The following is a 19138-nucleotide window of genomic DNA, read 5'->3' as shown; positions in this document are numbered from 1 at the left end:
ATATATATAGCCTTAGCCACAGTCATCCACAAAAGGCAAATTTAACTGCATGCTTACTTCTGCCAACCTGATTTTAATCCACATAGTGTAATTCCTCTCTCCCAGCCAAGCTCCCCAACAAACCTCTTATCAAGATGAGCCTAATCCCCTGGCTATAGACATCCAACAGCAATACCCAGAGGTATCTCATGCAAATATGTGGACAATGGTGGGCTGAGCCTATAACCAATTGAGTTGACCCAGGTACTGAATATGCGGTGGATAACATGCACATTTGGTTCCCTATAACATTATAAGCTCCTATTAACATCACCTGGATTTGCCCTAAACCACACAAACTTCCCTTCATAGGAACATAGAGAATACAGGCAGCAGAAGGACCCTGGTGGGTCTGTAAGGGAATCAAAGGGCTTATCACAAGCTTCCCCTTATGTGACACTGGAAAATATTTCCTGCATTTGGATTTGGCTCAAAATTTCAGTAGATTTTTACTCAGCAATGGAATTCTCCGAGGACTTGCCTTTATAAACCATGCTGACTACAATTCTCTGATGCCACAAACGAGCTTTCCAAATACCTCCCCTGGAACTAACCACCTTAGAATCACTAATTTTAGGAGCAGTAGGAACAGCAAATGTGCAGGACACCACAATTTAAAAAGAAATGCAGATAGCTATGTCCAAGGAGTTGTCTACATGAATTAGACAATGGCCCAAGAACCAGAGCTCTTGGTCAAATACTGTTGTACTGTCCAACCATGGGGGCCGTGGTGTTAGATAACTGCATATTCCTAGATTACCCACTGGCTGCTGAAGGGGAGGTCTGTGCACTTATTAATACATCTTGCTGTATGTGAGTTGTCAAAGAAAAACAAATCAGGGCTTATTAAGGAGAAACTTTTGTTCGAAAAGATTATTGTGGGGAAGGAGAAGAGACTATTGCAACAGGGAGAGGGGGATGATTGCAATAGGGAGAATACTGTGAGCATAAGGTCTCCAAGGCGATAAAAACCAGGGAGAAAAAAAGGCTTTTCTTGTAGAGGGTAAGGAGGGAGGCAGAGATAAGCAGAATCTGTGGAGAGGAAGCTGCACAGACAAGGGGGAATGCCCAGTGGGGCCTGCCAGGAAAGTGTCCCACCGTGATTGGCCCATTCCCGGGAAAGGCAGAGAAGCAGGGGCACACTCCTCCTTTTCGTGTGTTTGCACAGGTTTAGGGGCAGGCAGAGTTTGGGGGCCTGTAGGAGAGAGAGAAGCCTGGCTCAAGTTTGGTCCAGACTAAGTAGACGGTAAGCAATGCATGACTGTGAACCCTTGATCTGTTTCCCCTGTTGTTTTAAGTATTTTTCATTGACAACTCACATACAGCAAGATGTATTAATAAGTGCAAAGTCTATCCTGAAATTCTATTAAGGATGGAATAAGAGGCATTGTGAGGTTGAATTTTCTTCAAATAGTGTCCATGAGTGTGTTAGCCTTCACATTCTTGTTACTGAAGGACGACTGTATTATCTGTTGAGTATGCTATCAGACTGACAGCTGTCAGAAGGACTTTGAGACTAGGCACTCAATGAGAGGTATACCTAGGAATAAAATAAAAATAATAGTTTTTAAAAGTTGAATAAGGCTGTGCGTGGTGGTTCATGCCTGTAATCCCAACACTTTGGGAGGCCGAGGCAGGCAGATTGCTTGAACCTATGAGTTCGAGACCAGCCTGGGCAACATGGTGAGGCCTCACGTCTACAAAACAATTTACCAAAAAAAAAAAAAAGGCCAGGCACGGTGACTCACACCTGTAATACCAGCACTTTGGGAGGCCAAGGTGGGCAGATCGCTTGAGGCCAGGAGTTCAAGACCAACCTGGCTAACATGGCAAAACCCCGGTCTCTACTAAAAATACAAAAATTAGCTGGGCATGGTGGCGCATGCCTATAATTCCAGCTACTTGGGAGGCTGAGGTACGAAAATCACTTGAACCCAGGAGGTGGAGGTTGCAGTGAGTTGAGATCGTGCCACTGCACTCCAGCCTAGGCAACAGTGAGAGACTCTGTCTCAAAAAAAAAAAAAAAAAAAAAAAAAAAAGTAGAATACAGGAGTAAAACCAAAATTTGAGATTTGAGGTTTGGAGGAAGCCAGTCAAGAAGATTCCTAGCCCTTGGTCTAAAGCGTATTCATAGAGTGGAATGAGGATGACAGTAACAATCTGACGAATTTCCAAATTTGCAGCCTGTTTTTGGTGATGGCAGAGACATCAGAAAGGTTTCTGGGAACATATGTACAGGAGTTGCTTCTGATCATTTCACAGGTGCCCCCTCGAGAAGCCAAGATCATGTCCTATGCCAGTTGATTATGAAGGATCACTCTGCTTGCAGAAGTACTTATCATCCTCTGGCAATGATGGTGGTGGTTTTGGTAAGATTGTCCATAGTTATGGTTATTTCATCTAGCAGAACATGGAACATGCAGGAGTTCCAGTGAACTGAGTGGCCCACACAGCAGCGGCTCTATGCATAAAAGTTGCCCATATATGATGTTGTAGCAATCAAGATTTTTTTGGTTTATTCCCAATCTCTTAGCCTCTTGTTCTAAGGCTTCTTGAAAACCTGATGAGAAAGGAAGGTCACAGCCTCCCTCTAGGGCTGAGATTCTTTCTGCCTAAACTTGTAACAGGTTTCCATGGACCCTTTGGCTCATCTAGTGTCTGGAAAACTTTAGATGTAATAGAGTAGTTGAGGTGAAAGAATAAGCCAGTCAGCCTGGTTAAGCATAGATTGTCCTTTTCGAAAAGTTTTGAAGTTGAAAAAAGCTTCCTTTCGAAGACTTGGAAACAACCAGATGCCCATCAGTGATAGACTGGATAAAGAAAATGTGGCACATATACACCATGGAATACTATGCAGCCATAAAAAAGGATGAGTTCATGTCCTTTGCAGGGACATGGATGAAGCTGGAAACCATCATTCTCAGCGAACTAACACAGGAACAGAAAACCAAACACTGCATGTTCTCACTCATAAGTAGGAGTTGAACAATGAGAACACGTGGACGCAGGGAAGGGAACATCACACACGAGGGCCTATCCAGGGGTGAGAGGCAAGGGGAGGGAGAGCATTAGGCCAAATACCTAACGCATGCAGGCCTTAAAACCTAGATGACGGGTTGCTAGGTGCAGCAAACCACCATGGCACACGTATACCTATGTAACAAACCTGCACGTTCTGCACATGTATCCCAGAACTTTAAGTAAAATTAAAAAAAAATTTTTAAAAGGTGCTGTGGAGAAAAGCTAAAGGAACCTAACTGATAGCAAAAGGATGCCTTTAAATCTGAGACAGGTATAGGAACTTAGGGAAAACTGCAGGCTGCCAAAGGGAAGGAAACACACAGCAAGCAATGAAAAGCAGGGTTGTGAGACTGAGATTGAGATGAGTTGAATGAATGAATGCCTTAGATTCTGGGGTCTTTGCAGAGATGGTGGAATTGTTAAGAGGGAGAATAACTTGGGTGAAGGGGAAGAGGGTATAATACAAAGCAACCCTCATCATGGAAAACTGTAAGTTGCAATGGAGGAAGTTATGTAGAGAGTGAAGGTGATGCTGGAGGGGATGGAGAAAAAAGAGGGCATAGCAAAGGACAGTAAAAAGGGTAAGAATAGGGCGTTGGCAAAGGAATCCTGCAGGGTAATGTTCCAGCATCTTGGGTGGAAATTGACCACCTTGTGATGTCACCTACTTGGTCTGAGGTTCTTGGGAGAGCTGTCTACTTCGAGACACTGTTTCTTGGGACTCTCGAGACAGTCTCAGTTTAAAGTCTCTGGTTCCGGCAGATTTCCACTTAGAGTAGCTTTTAATATATTTTCAGTTGAGAAACATCAATCCGGGGTTAGACCTCCCAGGTTTTGGCAGCAGTGTTAGTGATGTACAGAGGACAATGCAGACGCCCTTTTAACGGGGTTTAAGATTAGTTTTCTGGTGATGTTGACTTTAGAGAACGAGGTCTCCAATTTCTAGGTTGTACAATGGTTTGGATAGGAAAATTGGAGGAAAATCAGCCTCAACCTATTGAAGGTAAGTTTGAGTATAATTGATAAATATTTTGAAATAATTTAGAATGTCTGAATTGACCAGGTAAGGAAATTTGAAAGCCTAAATAGAATAGGGAATTCTCAAGGGGCTTGCCAGTTATTATTGTACATGGGTATAGTTGGTGTGATCTGGCAAGAGAGGATCAGAAGGCAATCAGGGCTAAGGGTAAAACTTTAGGCCATTGCATATTGAATCTTTCCATCAGTTTAGCAAGCTTTATTGTTTGTTTTGGTTTGGTTTGGTTTGGTTTTTTACAGATAGGATCTCACTATGTTGCTCAGGCTAGTCTCAAATTCCTGGGCTCAAGCAATCCTCCCACCTCAGCCTCCCAAGTAGCTGGGACCATAGGCGTGTGCCACCACACCCAGCTATTTTTAAATTTTTTTTGTAGAGATGAGATCTTGCTTTGTTGCCCAGGCTGGTCTTGAACTCCTGGCCTCAAGTGATCCTCCTGCCTTGGCCTCCCAAAGTGCTGGGATTACAGGCATGAGCCACCATACCCACTTTAGCAAGTTTTAATTTTAATAGTCCATTAGGTCTATTACAGGAGAGATAGATGACAAAGGATGATCTGGAGAGATAACAAGGACAACATATTTTTGTGATACAGGAAGAACGACTTGGATTTCTTAGATTACTTTACTGGTGAAATGGGTCCCTCAGCCACTTAAAAAGAGCTGATGGAATTGTCCATGTGCAAAACACTTGCCCTGTTAATCTAGGGAAGGCTGAGTATTTTTTTTACAACACTTCCCATATACTTTATATAATATTAACTAAATCTAATTATTTTAGTACCTCCTTTTAAAAAGTGAAAGAACAAATCCTTTTGTGATTTCCTTGGGACCCTCTGGAAAATCTCAAAGGCAGGTTTAGGTATAAAACATACCATTTAATATTAGATTTGGAGCTGGGTGCAGTGGCTCATGCTTATAACCCCAGCACTTTGGGAGGCCGAAGCTGGCGGACCACTTGAGGTCAGGAGTTTGAGACCAGACTGGCCAACATGGTGCAAACCCGTCTCTACTTAAAACATACAAAAATTAGCCAGGCATGGTGACACACGCCTATAATCCCAGCTACTCGGCAGGCTGAGGCACGAGAATCGCTTGAACCCGAGAGGCAGAGGTTGCAGTGACCCGAGATGGAGCCACTGCACTCCAGCCTGGGCGACAGATCGAGACTCCGTTTCAAAAAAAAAAAAAAAAAAAAGAGAGAAAAGAAAAAAGATTAGATTTGAGGAATGCAAACTCTCAAAAATCGTCAGGATACTTGAAAACATAGTTAAATAGGATCATGGGTCACTGATAAACAATACTGGGCTACCATTTAACTAAAGTGATTTTAAAGTAAATATAGAATGTAACATGGTTGTCAAAAAATATCTTAGCTCTTTAAAAAGTGGAAAAACTTGATTCTCTTAAATAACTAAGGATATGAAAAAGTCAACACAAAGCATAGGTATGAAGAGTTGGGTGTCCTCTAATTCAATTCACTACGACTACCTACCTGGAGATAGAGTGAACTCCCACAAGTTGAGGACTCAGTCTCACAAGACTATCTCCCATTTGAGATGCCAGTCGTAAGCACATATTGAGACCTGTACTTCTGACTAACTGGCTATAAGTCGGGATTCCCACAATCCCCTTGAGGTTCAATTAATTTGCTAGAGCAGCTCACAGAACCCAGGCAAGCGCTTTACTTATGTTTACTGGCTTACTAATAAGGGATATAATGAAGGATGAAGATGAACAGCCAGATGGTGAAGATGCATAGAGCAAGGCATGAGGGAAGGGGCATGGAGTTCCCATGCCGCCTCCAGGGCACCACCCTCCAAGAACCCACACATTTCCAGCTATCTGGAAGCTCCCCAAACCCTGTCCTTTTGGGTTTTTATAGAGGCTTCATTGCCTAGATGTGATTGATTACGTCATTAGCCATTGATGATCAATTCAACCTTCAGCCCCAGAGTTGAGGGATGGGGCTGGAGGTTCCAACCTTCTAATCACATGGTTGATTCCCCTGGCAACCAGCTCCCATCCTGAGGCTATCCAGGAGGCCACTAAGAGGTCACTTCATTAGAGCAAAAGATGCTTCTTCACCCAGGAAATTCCAAGGGATTTAGAAGCTCTGTGTCAGACACTCCTATCACACAAGAAACTACAATGGTAGGCCGGGCGCGGTGGCTCAAGCCTGTAATCCCAGCACTTTGGGAGGCCGAGACGGGCGGGTCACGAGGTCAGGAGATCGAGATGATCTTGGCTAACATGGTGAAACCCCGTCTCTACTAAAAAAATACAAAAAACTAGCCGGGCGAGGTGGCAGGTGCCTGTAGTCCCAGCTACTAGGGAGGCTGAGGCAGGAGAATGGAGTAGACCTGGGAGGCGGAGCTTGCAGGGAGCTGAGATCTGGCCACTGCACTCCAGCCTGGGCAACAGAGCGAGACTCCGTCTCAAAAAAAAAGTGAAAAAAAAAAAAAAAAAGAAAAAAAAAGAAACTACAACAGTCTTAAGAGCCTTGTATCAGAAACTGGGGTCAAAGACCAAATATTAGAACAGAATATTCTTATCATCTATCTCCCCTGTAATGATAGACAGACCTAATGGACTATTAAAATTAAAGCTTGCTAAACTGGGCATAGTGGCTTATGTCTGTAATCCCAGCACTTTGGGAGGTCAAAGCGCCAGGAGTTCAAGACCAGCTTGAGCAACATAGTGAGACCCCATCTGTAAAAGACAAAACGAAACCTAAAACAAACAAACAATAAAGCTTAAACTGATGGGAAAACTCAATCTTCAATGACCTAAAGTTTTACCCTCTCTGGGACTCTCCTTCACCATCTGTAAATTGAGGCCAGGGCTCATTTACATGAGATTCCCATGAAGATCAAGTAAAACTGTGTTGCTGTGTTGGAAGACTTTAGCACAACACATTCCTGTCTGGCAGCAGAAGGAGATCAGCCTTGAAGTACAAAATCCTGGGTTGCAATCAGTGGTGTGCTGATAACAGCTAGCCCCAGCGAACTGGCACAAGCCAGCTCAGCATAGCTCAATTTATGTGAAGTTTCTAGAAGAGGCTAAACTAATCTATGGTGAGAAAAGTCAGGACAATGCTTGCCTCTGGAGGGGGTGGCAGCAGGGATTGATAAGGAAAGGGCATGAAGGAACTATCTGGGGTGATGGTCATGTTTAATGTTTTGATAGGGGTTTACATTTGTCAAAATTCTTTGAATGATACACTTGAGATTTGTACATTTCACTGTATAAAATTTTACTTAAAACTGTAAATACTGAACTCCAGTTAATGATATGTATGCTGAATTATCTAGAAGCAAAGTGCACTGAAATCTTCAACTTACTTTGAATTGCACTAAAAAATAACATGGATTGATGGACAGATAGAAACATGGATAGATGATAAAAGATGAGATAAAGCGAGGTTAACAACATGTCACAGTCTGGGTGTAGGGTATATGGGCACTTACCAAACAATTCTTTGTATCTTCTGTGTGCTTGAAGATTTAATTGTAAAAAATGTTGAGGAAACATACTTAGCATATCTTACATACAAAGTTGTTTATCTTTGCCCCATTGCTTCTAGTAGCTTCATTTACATATATTGATTATAATTTTAACCACTAATGACTTTTGCTTTGCAGAGAAAACTAGGAAGTAGATAACTGTGAACAGTCTATCATAGAGCAGGCTGGCAAAGCTTATGAATAGATATCTCATAATCTAGTAGATACAATATTGGCTTATTTGACTAGTAAACCTGTATACATTTAGGAAGAACATACCAAGTAGAATAAAAGTGTATACTTCTGTTATTCTTAATGGTAATAACTCATAAAACATAGCTATTTTTATTAAACCAACAATATTAAGCTAATTTTGTTTGCCAAAGATTTACCTAAATTATGTAACTTGAATTTTGTTGTTTTTTTTTTTCTTTGAGATGAACTTCATTCTTGTTGCCCAGGCTGGAGTGCAATGGTGTGCTCTTGGCTCACCACCACTTCAGCCTCCTGAGTTCAAGTGATTCTCCTGCCTCAGCCTCCAGAGTCGCTGGGATTATAGGCATGCACCACCATGCCTGGCTAATTTTGTATTTTTAGTAAAGACAGAGTTTCACCATGTTGACCAGGCTGGTCTTGAACGCCTGACCTCAGGTGATCCGCCAGCCTCAGCCTCCCAAAGTGCTGGGATTGCAGGTGTGAGCCACCAAGCTTGGCCGTAACTTCAATTTTTAAAAATATGTTAGGTTTTAGAGAATACTTTTTCCCCCACACTGGAAGTATTAGACATTCAGATTTTTTTTTTCTGAGAGTTTTAGGATTTTTAAGGAATTCTATAAATTAATTTGATAGTATCATCCAGAGGTAGAAAAATATCACATACGCATAAAATAAATACATAAACATACAGACAGATGCAAACAAAGATCTTACAGTTTTCATTCTAAAATTTTAGCCACGATTCAGGCATAAACACAGAAATACAAAACTCGCTAGTCAATACAACGGAGTTGGCTCTTGTTTTTGCCCCACTTTGTATTTTTATCAGAATTTTGTTTCTGGCAGATGGGACAAGTTGAGGTTTACCTATTTAATATGAGGGCTAAAGCTTCCCATCAATATTTGTGGAGGAGACTTTTTTTTTTTTTTTTTTTTTTTTTGAAACGGAGTCTCGCTCTGTTGCCTAGGCTGGAGTGCTGGAGTGCAGTGGCGCGATCTCGGCTCACTGCAAGCTCCGCTTCCCGGGTTCACGCCATTCTCCTGCCTCAGCTTCCGGAGTAGCTGGGGCTACAGGCGCCCGCCACTACGCTTGGCTAATTTTTTGTATTTTTTGGTAGAGACGGGGTTTCACTGTGTTAGCCAGGATGGTCTCAATCTTCTGACCTCATGATCTGCCTGCCTCGGCCTCCCAGAGTGCTGGGATTACAGGTGTGAGACACTGTGCCCAGCCTGGAGGAGACTTTTAAGATTTTCTTTGCACTGATGTGTAATCTGATGGATGTTGTGGACCAAATATTTGGTGAAGGACTGAACAGACACCCGGCAGCCATCTGGGTATCTCCAAAGACCATCTGAGTAGCTAAAATATCCAGTATGTTTCCAGTTAGCTTTTTCAGTCTTTGATGCTTGCTTTTGGAGTCCCCGAGTCCCTCAAGAGTCCCCCAGTGGTGGCAGAAGGACTGAAGTTCTAATGACTATAGGGAGTTGAGGTACTGGTTTGAGAAGGGAAAGGTCTGGCAGGGGTAGACAGAGAGATGGAGGAGGTAGGTGTATGAATGGGGACACATCAAAGGATCCAAGGAAACTGAAGGGAAGATCAAAGGTGTTAAGGGAAGGAGGAGTAGAGGCCATGGAAAGGGAAAGGTCTTAGATGAGCTAGTTTGGGGAGATCTCAAGTTCCCTAAATAGGCTACTGAAGTTCCAAATTCCCTCTGGTAATGGCCATTTATGAATACATTAGACTGAATCAGTGCCCCAGTGGCAAGGCATGTAGTAAACAGGAAAGAAGAGGAGGGAAGGCATCTGAGAGAATGAGTTCCCCATGGGATTAACAGATAGTTAAGCCAAGATTAAAGAGCCAAGGGAACACTTCATATGATCTCCACGGCAGAAAGCCCAGAGAACTCCCACGGACAGTTTCTGGGGTGGAGTCAAGTGGACCCCCTGCCCCATGCAATCACCAGTGATTGAGGAGATGAGGAAATTCCCACACACAATCCCCATGTTTGAGATGCCAAGAAAATTCTTATGCATAATCCCCCAGTTTAGAAAGCCAATAAAAAAACAGAAGAGGCTTCACAGAAAGGGATAAAGAAGTCACTTTGCCAGGAAGAATAAACGTAACTCCTAACTACCACATTACAACAGATAAACGTCCAAAGCACTGGATTAGATTAGGAAGTATGACTCACCACCATGAATTCCTACTTTTCCAGGCAGAAAAAGACACAAAGGGTCCAGGAAGCCAGCATGAATACCTGGGTGAAGACACAGGTTCCGAGGGACAGCCAGCACTCCGTCTGAGTCACGGCACCATTAGTATTCAAAGAAACACAAATCAGGATTTAGTAAGGAGAGACTTTTATTTAAAAGGGTTATTACAAGGGAGGGAAAAAGACTATTGAAATAGGGAGAGGAGGATGATTGCAGTAGGGAGAATGCTGTAACTATAAGGTCTGCAAGATTCTCAAAGCCAAACAGAAAAAGGTTTTTCTTTTATAGAGGAAGGAGGAGGCAAGCAGAGATAAACAATCTTTGGAAGGGAAGCTGGACAAGCAAGGGGCATGCCCTGATTCTTTGTGTTCGGGTTTAAGGACAAGCAGAGGGTAAGCAATAGACAACTGTGAACCCTTGATCAGGGTAGATGACACACTCCAAGGCTTACAGCTAGCCATGTGCACCAAAGGGACAAACAAATCACAGTCTTCTCCCTTTCTGATCTTTTCTCCTGGCTTTCCCCAACTAAAAGGGCAGACTGGCTGCAAACGGGCTTTGAAATCTTAGTTTGTGGACTATAAGACCAAGAATCTTATACTACTCTCATAGGTTGCTTTATCACTGACACCAAAATCAGTTATTATGAAATAACATACAACTAAGATTATAAAGCCACCTGGGTTCAGGGCATGGATTTTTATTTTTATGTATTTAGTTATTTATTGAGACATGGTCTCTCTGTCACCCAGGCTGGAGTGCAGTGGTACAATCGTAGTTCACTGCACCTATGTCACCGAAGCTGGCCTCAAGCAATGCTCTCAAAGTGCTGGGATTATAGGTATGAGCCACCGTGCCTGGCCCAGGATGGTTTTCTCATATATAAATGAGCCAAACATGGCCTCTATGTGTTGGAAAAAGGGCTAAGGTGCCTGTACAAACAGATACACAATGGCCAGTTTATGCAGGAAACCCACATGTCCTTTTCCCAACATCTATGTATTAACCCCCAGGTTATTTCTTCCCTGCAGGCTGAGATCCATTAGTTCAAAGGCCCACCAGTGCCAAACTTAAATATTTGCACATCCAATTATTTTTATTCTATTTTTTTTCTTTGAGACAGAATCTTGCTCTGTCACCAGGCTGGAGTGCAGTGGCTCAATCTCGGCTTACTGCAACCTCCGCCTCCTGGGTTCAAGCGATTCTCCTGCTTCAGCCTCCCGAGTAGCTGGGACTACAGGCACTCACCACCATGCCCAGCTAATTTTTGTATTTTTAGTAGAGATGAGGTTTCACCATGTTGGCCGGGATGGTCTCGATCTCTTGACCTCATGATCCGCCCTCCTCAGCCTACCAAAGTGCTGGGATTACAGGCATGAGCTGCTGCGCCCAGCCTCAATTATTTTTTAAAACTAGACCAAAGAGGCAGATTTTTAAGCAATTTACATCCTGCCTGCTTTGCATACTCCACAAAATCTCACCCCACATCTGTTGAAAATAGATAAGCCCTGGGCCATTAAAGACCCCAAGCCTCTGCTGCCCTTCTGAGCTCTCTGACCCAATAACTCCACACTGTGGACTGAGCAACATCATCTAGACACATAAGTCCCCTCTCTGACCCCCATCTCCCCTAAGAATGCCTTGCCTTCCTTCCCTTCTGAGTAACCTCTGCACATACTCCTGCTGTGAGGGACTTCTGCCACATACAAGCCTGTTGATGCACCACCCACTAAAGCTGTGTATGCTACCGCCACCTCATGATAATATCATTCCTCCATTGGCCCCCAAATCCCTCAAACCTCCTACATCTCTGGCAAAATTGACAGTGAATACAGCTGTATTACCTAGTGGCAAAATATTAATAGCTCAGTAGTTCTGTACCTATGTAACCCTACCCCCATATGAATGGGAATGGACTGAGGGGGAGACACTTGCTAGACTGGCATTACTGACAGAAATCTGAGTCAGTACAGTGACTGAACCTAACATCCCTTCCAAAGGCAAAAAAGTTTGGGTATAAATAATTGACAAATGGAGAGAAGAAGAAATGGTAGTTGAGAGGAAATGAATGAATAAATGGTTTATGGAATGGGGGAAATCCAGTATTACATTGGTGCCTCAAGAAAGGCTCAGATCAAGAGAATGATATTGTCTCCTAGCACGATTATGCCAGATCCCTGAAAGGTGAGGCCATATGTCCGCTGAAACTACCTCTCCTTTTGGAACCTGACAAGGTTGAATGGAAGCCTGCAAACCTGAGTGACATCATTCTGGGAGACATTTTGGGTACATCATTTGATGATGAACTGGACCAATTGTTGATGACTGAGTGAAACTCTACATGACATTATCTTTAGACCCTTGTCAAAAGTATATCATTTGGGGCCAGGCATGGTGGCTCACGCCTGTAGTCCTAGCACTTTGGGAGGCTGACAGGGGTGGATCACCTGAAGTCAGGAGTTCAAGATCAGCCTGGCTAACATGGAGAAACCCTGTCTCTACTAAAAATACAAAAATTAGCCTGGCATCTGGCAGGTGCCTGTAATCCCAGCTACTCAGGAGTGCTGAGGCAGGAGAATCACTTGAACCTGGGAGGTGGAGGTTGCAGTGAGCCGAGATCACCACCACTGCACTCCAGCCTGGGCAACAGAGCGAGATTCTGTCTCCAAAAAAAAAAGGTATCATTTGGGAAGTAGTTTCTCGGAGCTACACCCTGCCAGGCCATCAGACTGTGTGGTGTAAAATTCCCAGCAGACTGATTACTGTGTAACTACAGACCTTAATGATAGAGTGCTTAGAAAGGTCCCTGGTTTTAAGAGGCAAAATATAGCAGCAGCATGTCTGACATGCTACAGTTAGCCATGCACAAATGTATATCACCCTTGTTTTGTGGACGGAAAGTTATCAGGTTGATGCAAAAGTAATTGCAGTTTTACATTACATTAAAAGTAATGGCAAAAAACACAGTTACTTTTGCACCAACCTAATATTAACCAGAATAGAAAAAACAATGGGTTTCAGGTGGGATTAAAGCAGTAAACATCAGGTTACCGTAGGCTCGGATTCCCTAGGGAAATGCCCCACCCTGAGATGAGGAAGGTTATGTGAGACTTTATGTCATACTCAGACTAAATTACCTCTAGATTTACCACTCATCTAACCCTGTTATGGGGGTCCCAACATTTTGGGATATGCAACATGTGTCCTAGCTGCACTCAGGTCAGCAGTGCACAATGGCAACAACATGCATAGTGGGTTAAACAACATTGACCATGAAACAGAAAAGGGCTTTAGGGGAGATAGGTGCTAGGCATCATGGGACAAGTTGAATTTGCTTTTAAGGAGAAGCAGCATTCAGAGGAAAAGATGTATTAACTAGAATAAGTAGACTAGAGAGATTGTCTTCCAGGAGAAAGACAAAGGATGGGTGTCAGCCTGGAAAGATAACAAGGCCTTAGTGAAGTGGGGTAGGCAGACTCAACAAACAATGCTGGGTAATGCTAGGATCCAGTATTGGGAAAGGGTTTGTACCCAGACCCAGCAAGGCCTCTTGACTATTTTAATACAGATGGAGGCTGAAATGGCCATAAGGACACCTGTGTCCTCCCCATAGAAGGGAGATGGGTCCTAATTTGTAACAGCACATAATGGAAATCAGTCTCAGTACAAGCCTGTGGATTGAGATAGATGATGGGTTTTGTCCTCAATTGTCTTAGAACCCAGAAATAACCAATAATCGAGTTATAGTTAATTGTAATAATACTCGTCAGGAATAATATCTGGTATATGCACAAGTGCTGATTCTGTTAGGAAGGCTTAGCAAATACCTCTATAATTCTTACTGACTTGAAATGAACCATACTCTGACCACACTGTGATAGGGTGTAACACTGACATTGTTAGCAAGATTAAATTGCCTTATATAAATAACTCATGTGATAATACAGATATTAATAATCAAATTTATTGGAAGATTGAGTTAAAGCTTATTCAGAATGCAATACTGATGGGGGATCACTAGTCCGAGGAAGAATTAGATTTAGCTAGCCATTAGCTAATGTTTATCCTAAATAGTTCTGTACTAATTTATCATAAGGTACAAATAGCAGTAGATCAAGAGGGTAAATGAATAATCAAATTCGGCCGGGCACAGTGGCTCACGCCTGTAACCCCAGCACTTTGGGAGGCTGAGGCAGGTGGATCACTTGAGCCCAGGACGCAGAGGTTGCAGTGAACTGAGGTTGTGCTACTGCACTCCAGTCTGGGTAACAGAGCAAGACTGTGTCTCAAAATAAATAAATAAATAATCAAATTAGTATGAAATGTAATGGTTTTGTAAGGTGGATTGGTTGTTTCTTTAAATCTACCCCTACCCTACACTGGTTTTTCCAAATGTTAGGAATATGCAAACTGATATTATCGCTGTGCCTGGTATATGCTGTGTTAAATACTATAGTAAATGTAGATGCTCAAACAAATTTTATCATTTTGCTGTAAGGAAGGCTAGGCCAAGGGCCAGAAGAGTGGACTATGCAATAAAGTGTTAACTCAGCAGGCCTGGGCTGCCCAAACCCTACACATTCCAAATGTCCTTAGAATTGACCCTGGATCAACTCCTAAGAAATAATCTCTGAGCCCTTGGAATATCTTGCCTGATTAGAGTGTCTTTGTATACCTGAAGCCTTGGGGCAAGACAAATAGTTTATGCTAACAGTGTGATCTATGTGAATGCCTATTTTTATATGCTTGGACTTTGGGTCACACTGTATCAGTCTGACCTCTGGCGAGCTGGGGTTTAAATGGCTAAGGTCAAGTCATATGCATTCCATGCCTACAGAACTGGTTCTCAATAGAAAACCCTAGACATCAAGACTCAGGTGAGTTTCCCTGGTTGGCTATACTTTATATGTGTTGTCATATATCATTGCTGGGAAAATTAAGTGCTATTCACGTGACTCTACTCAGAAAGGATAACCTGAAGCTTCTACCTGGTTTCTCCTGAACTCTGCTCTATGCACATTTTTTCTTTGCTGGTTTAACCTGTATCTTTATCTATAATAAACCATAACCATGAATAGAACCATTCTTCTGAGTTCTGTGAGTTCTTCTAGTGAAATATCAAGTCTGAGAGTGGTTTAGGGGACCCCCAACATAGTAGTCCCCACTAGGTTTTCCACACAACAAACAAAATAGAAAAATAAAAATAATTGAATAACCGGCATCAGAGAAATTTAGAGAGAACAGAGATTAGTAAGTTCGAGACCAGCCCAGCCAACAAGTTTAAGACCAGCATGGCCAACATCGTGAAGCCCTGTGTCTACTAAAAATATAAAAATTAGCTGAGCATGGTAGTAGGCACCTATAAACCCAGCTACTCAGGAGGCTGAGACAGGACAATTGCTTGAACTTGGGAGGTGGAAGTTGCAGTGAGCTGAGATTACACCACTGCACTCCAGTCTGGGTGACAGATTGATACTTTGTCTCAAAAAAAAAAAAAGAAAAGAAAAAAGAAAAAAAAAACAGAGAGAAATTCATAGCTCATATGACCTTACTTCTGTATAAACTGCACATTTGTCTGTGAAAAGGGCAAACATCATCAGCTACATGACTTCATTCTCCATAAAGAAAAAATAGATCAACTTCTTAGGAAGTAAAAATTTCCAGGCCGAGTGTGGTGACTCACACCTGTAATCCCAGCACTTTGGGAGACCGAGGCAGGCAGATCACCTAAGGTCAGGAGTTTGAGACCAGCCTGGCCTACATGGTGAAACCCCATCTCTATTAAAAATACAAAAAATTAGCCGGGTGTGGTGGTGTGCGCTTGTAATACCAGCTACTCAGGAGGCTGAGGTAGGAGAATCGCTTGAACCTGGGAGGTGGAGGTTGCAGTGAGCCAAGGTTGAGTCACTGCATTCCAGCCTGGGCAACAGAACCAGGCTCCATCTCAAAAAACAAACAAACCAGGCACTTAGGCCTAAGAAATGTTATTGTTGGTTCTTTCTAAAGGTCAGTAGTGATTTTCAGCTCAGGATTCTCCTGATGAAACTGTTTTTAAATTTTTCTGGTAGATGCTTGCAGAGCAGAGAGTGGGATTTCCTGGTTTTCTATGGCTTCTTTGCTGTTGTCTCTGTTTGTGAGTTTATGCCCAACTCAAGGCAAATTCCTTCTCCTACACTCTTCCACTAGAAAAGTCTTTATTGTTTTTTCTCCCTACAAATATGATCTACATGTGGAGCAAAATATGTAAACAGCGTAAATATGTAAACATCAGGAAAGGAAAAGCCTCTATAAATGGACAAGGAAAATCCTCCATAATCTAACTTCTGACTCCCAACTCAACCTAACCACGATTATCTGGTTTGAAATAGACCCTAACAGGCTTTATTTACTAAACATATAATCCTGTCTATCTGTGAGTCATTTTGTGTAAAATGAGCGTGCTGTTCATTATATTCTGTATTTTCCTTGACAAAAAAAATCTGCTATATATTGTGTCCTGCAATTTGCTTTGTTCATGGTAGATTTCAGCATAATTTGAAAAAAAAGTTTATAAAGCAAAACCTACCAATCTTCTCTCTTATGAAACCTAGATTTTCTGTAATGCTTTAAAAGGGCTTCCCCACAAAGAATTTATAAGCAAAAAATTATCTTGTTTATCTTGTGTTTCTCTTATTACTTTTACAATTTCAATATGTTAGGTTTAAATTTTTGTCATGTGGAACTTTTTAGGTAAGGTTTCTTCTTTTACTAAGGAAGGAGACCACCACTCCTCCTACTGCCTTCCTCTCCCCTTGTCTTGCCTAGTTTATAAGACAAAAGGAAAGGGAGAAAACAAGAAGTTGGAAAGAAACAGAAGATAAATGGCCAGACAACCTTGGCACCACCACCTGGCCTTGGTGGTTAAAAAAAATAATAATCACGTTCTCCACGCTTGCCTGATCTATCACAACCCTTTCACATGGACCTTTTAGAGTTGTAAGCCCTTAAAAGGGCCAATAATTTCTTTTTTGAGGAGCTCAGCTCTTAAGACGTAAGTCTGCTGAAGCTCCCAGCCAAATAAAGCCTCCTTACTTCTTTAACCCGGTGTATGAGGAGTTTTGTCTGTGGTTCGTCCTGCTACATTTCTTGGTTCCCTGACCGGGAATCGAGGTGATTAACGGATGGTCGAGGCAGCCGACTTAGGCCTGCCCTGTGGAGCATTCCTGTGGGAGACTCTGGCCAGCACGAGTGAGGCGGATCCTGAGAGCACTCCTGGGTAGGCATTTGCCTCAGTGGAACGCCTCATTAGAGCAGTGCACGGCAGGCCCCTACGGAAGATCAACACAGTAGTTGAACACCAGGAAAGAACTGGCGCTTGAAGTCCAGACATCTGGAATATGGTAAGACCGATCCTGGGAACTTGCCCACTCCATAGAGTAGAAGCCTGGCCTGATCACCCACAGCGTGCCTTTATTGGCACTTTAGTTTCGTTTTGATTTTGACTTGACTTGAATTGCTTGACGAACAGCTGTGCCTTTAACGACACTTTAGCTTTAGTTTTAATTTTAATTCAGTGTAAATTAGACAAGTAAGTGACCTTTTACCCTTTCCTTCTTGTAGTGTAAATGTTGTTTTGTCTCAAGGGAAAATGGGTCAGACACAAAGTAAGCCCACTCCGCTAAGGACTATGTTAAAAATTTTCAAGAAAAGATTTGATAAAGACTATAAAGTTACTATGACACCAAAGAAACTTAGAACTTTGTGTAAGATAAATTGGCCAGCATTAGGAGCAGGTTAGCAGTCAGAAAGAAGCCTAGATATGTCTCTTGTTTCAAAGGCATGGCACAAAGTAACTAGAAAGCCAGGACACATAGACCAGTTCCGGTATATAGACACTTAGTTACAGTTAGTACTAGACCTCCCACAGTGGCTAAGAAGGCAGGCAGCAGCAATGCTAGTAGTATAGAGACAGATAGCCAAGGAAAGATCCAACTCCACCTGACGAAAGAAATCAATTCCTGGCCGAGTGCGGTGGCTCTAGCCTGTAATCCCAGCACTTTGGGAGGCCGAGACGGGCGGATCACGAGGTCAGGAGATCGAGACGATCCTGGTGAACATGGTGAAACCCTGTCTCTACTAAAAAAAATACAAAAAACTAGCCGGACGAGGTGGCGGGCGCCTGTAGTCCCAGCTACTCAGGAGGCTGAGGCAGAAGAATGGCGTAAACCCGGGAGGCGGAGCTTGCAGTGAGCTGAGATCCGGCCACTGCACTCCAGCCTGGGCGACAGAGCGAGACTCCGTCTCAAAAAAAAAAAAAAAAAAGAAATCAATTCCTAAAGTTCTGTCTGACCCAACACCAGAAGACCCATGGCAGGAGATGGCACCAGTGATCTTGGTGGTGCCTTCTCCTTGCCAGAAAGCGAGCCTCCCCACTCCTGAGACCATAGCATTTGCATCTCTGCAAGATGCACACACCTCTAGGCCACCCAAGGTAGACAAAAGAGGATGTGAAGCCTCAGAAAAAACCCCTCCCTCGGCAGCTCATTTATGACCCAAATAATAATAATAATAATAATAATAATAATAATAATATCAACCTCTAACTTAAACTACTTGTGTCATCTGTAAATTGCAGACATTGTATAAGAAAGCACTGGAAAACTTTCTGTTCTGTTAGCTGATGCATGTAGCCTCCAGTCATGTTCTCCATGCTTGCCTGATCTATCATGACCCTTTCACGTGGACCCTTTAGAGTTGTAAACCCTTAAAAGGGCCAGTAACTTCTTTTTTGAGGAGTTCGGCTCTTAAGACATAAGTCTGCCAAAGCTCCCGGCCAATAAAGCCTCCTTACTTCTTTAACCTGGTGTCTGAAGAGTTTTGTCTGTGGTTTGTCCTGCTACATTACAACTTCTGTAGTTTCTGGATTTTTAAAATGTTTACATTTTTGTTACATCTGGAATTTATTTCATGTATGGTATGAAATAGGTAGAAGGTCCAGTGGATAAGAGTCCAACTATATATTTTTTTCTGATGACTACTCAGTATTGAATAATCTTTCTTTCTTCCAGGTACATGAAATGTCACTGTATTAGTCCGTTCTCACACTGCTATGAAGAAATACCCAAGAT

Source organism: Piliocolobus tephrosceles, chromosome 12 (genome assembly GCF_002776525.5).
Source record: "Piliocolobus tephrosceles isolate RC106 chromosome 12, ASM277652v3, whole genome shotgun sequence".
In the NCBI taxonomy this organism is placed as follows: Eukaryota; Metazoa; Chordata; class Mammalia; order Primates; family Cercopithecidae; genus Piliocolobus; species Piliocolobus tephrosceles.
This window is presented reverse-complemented; position numbering follows the sequence as displayed.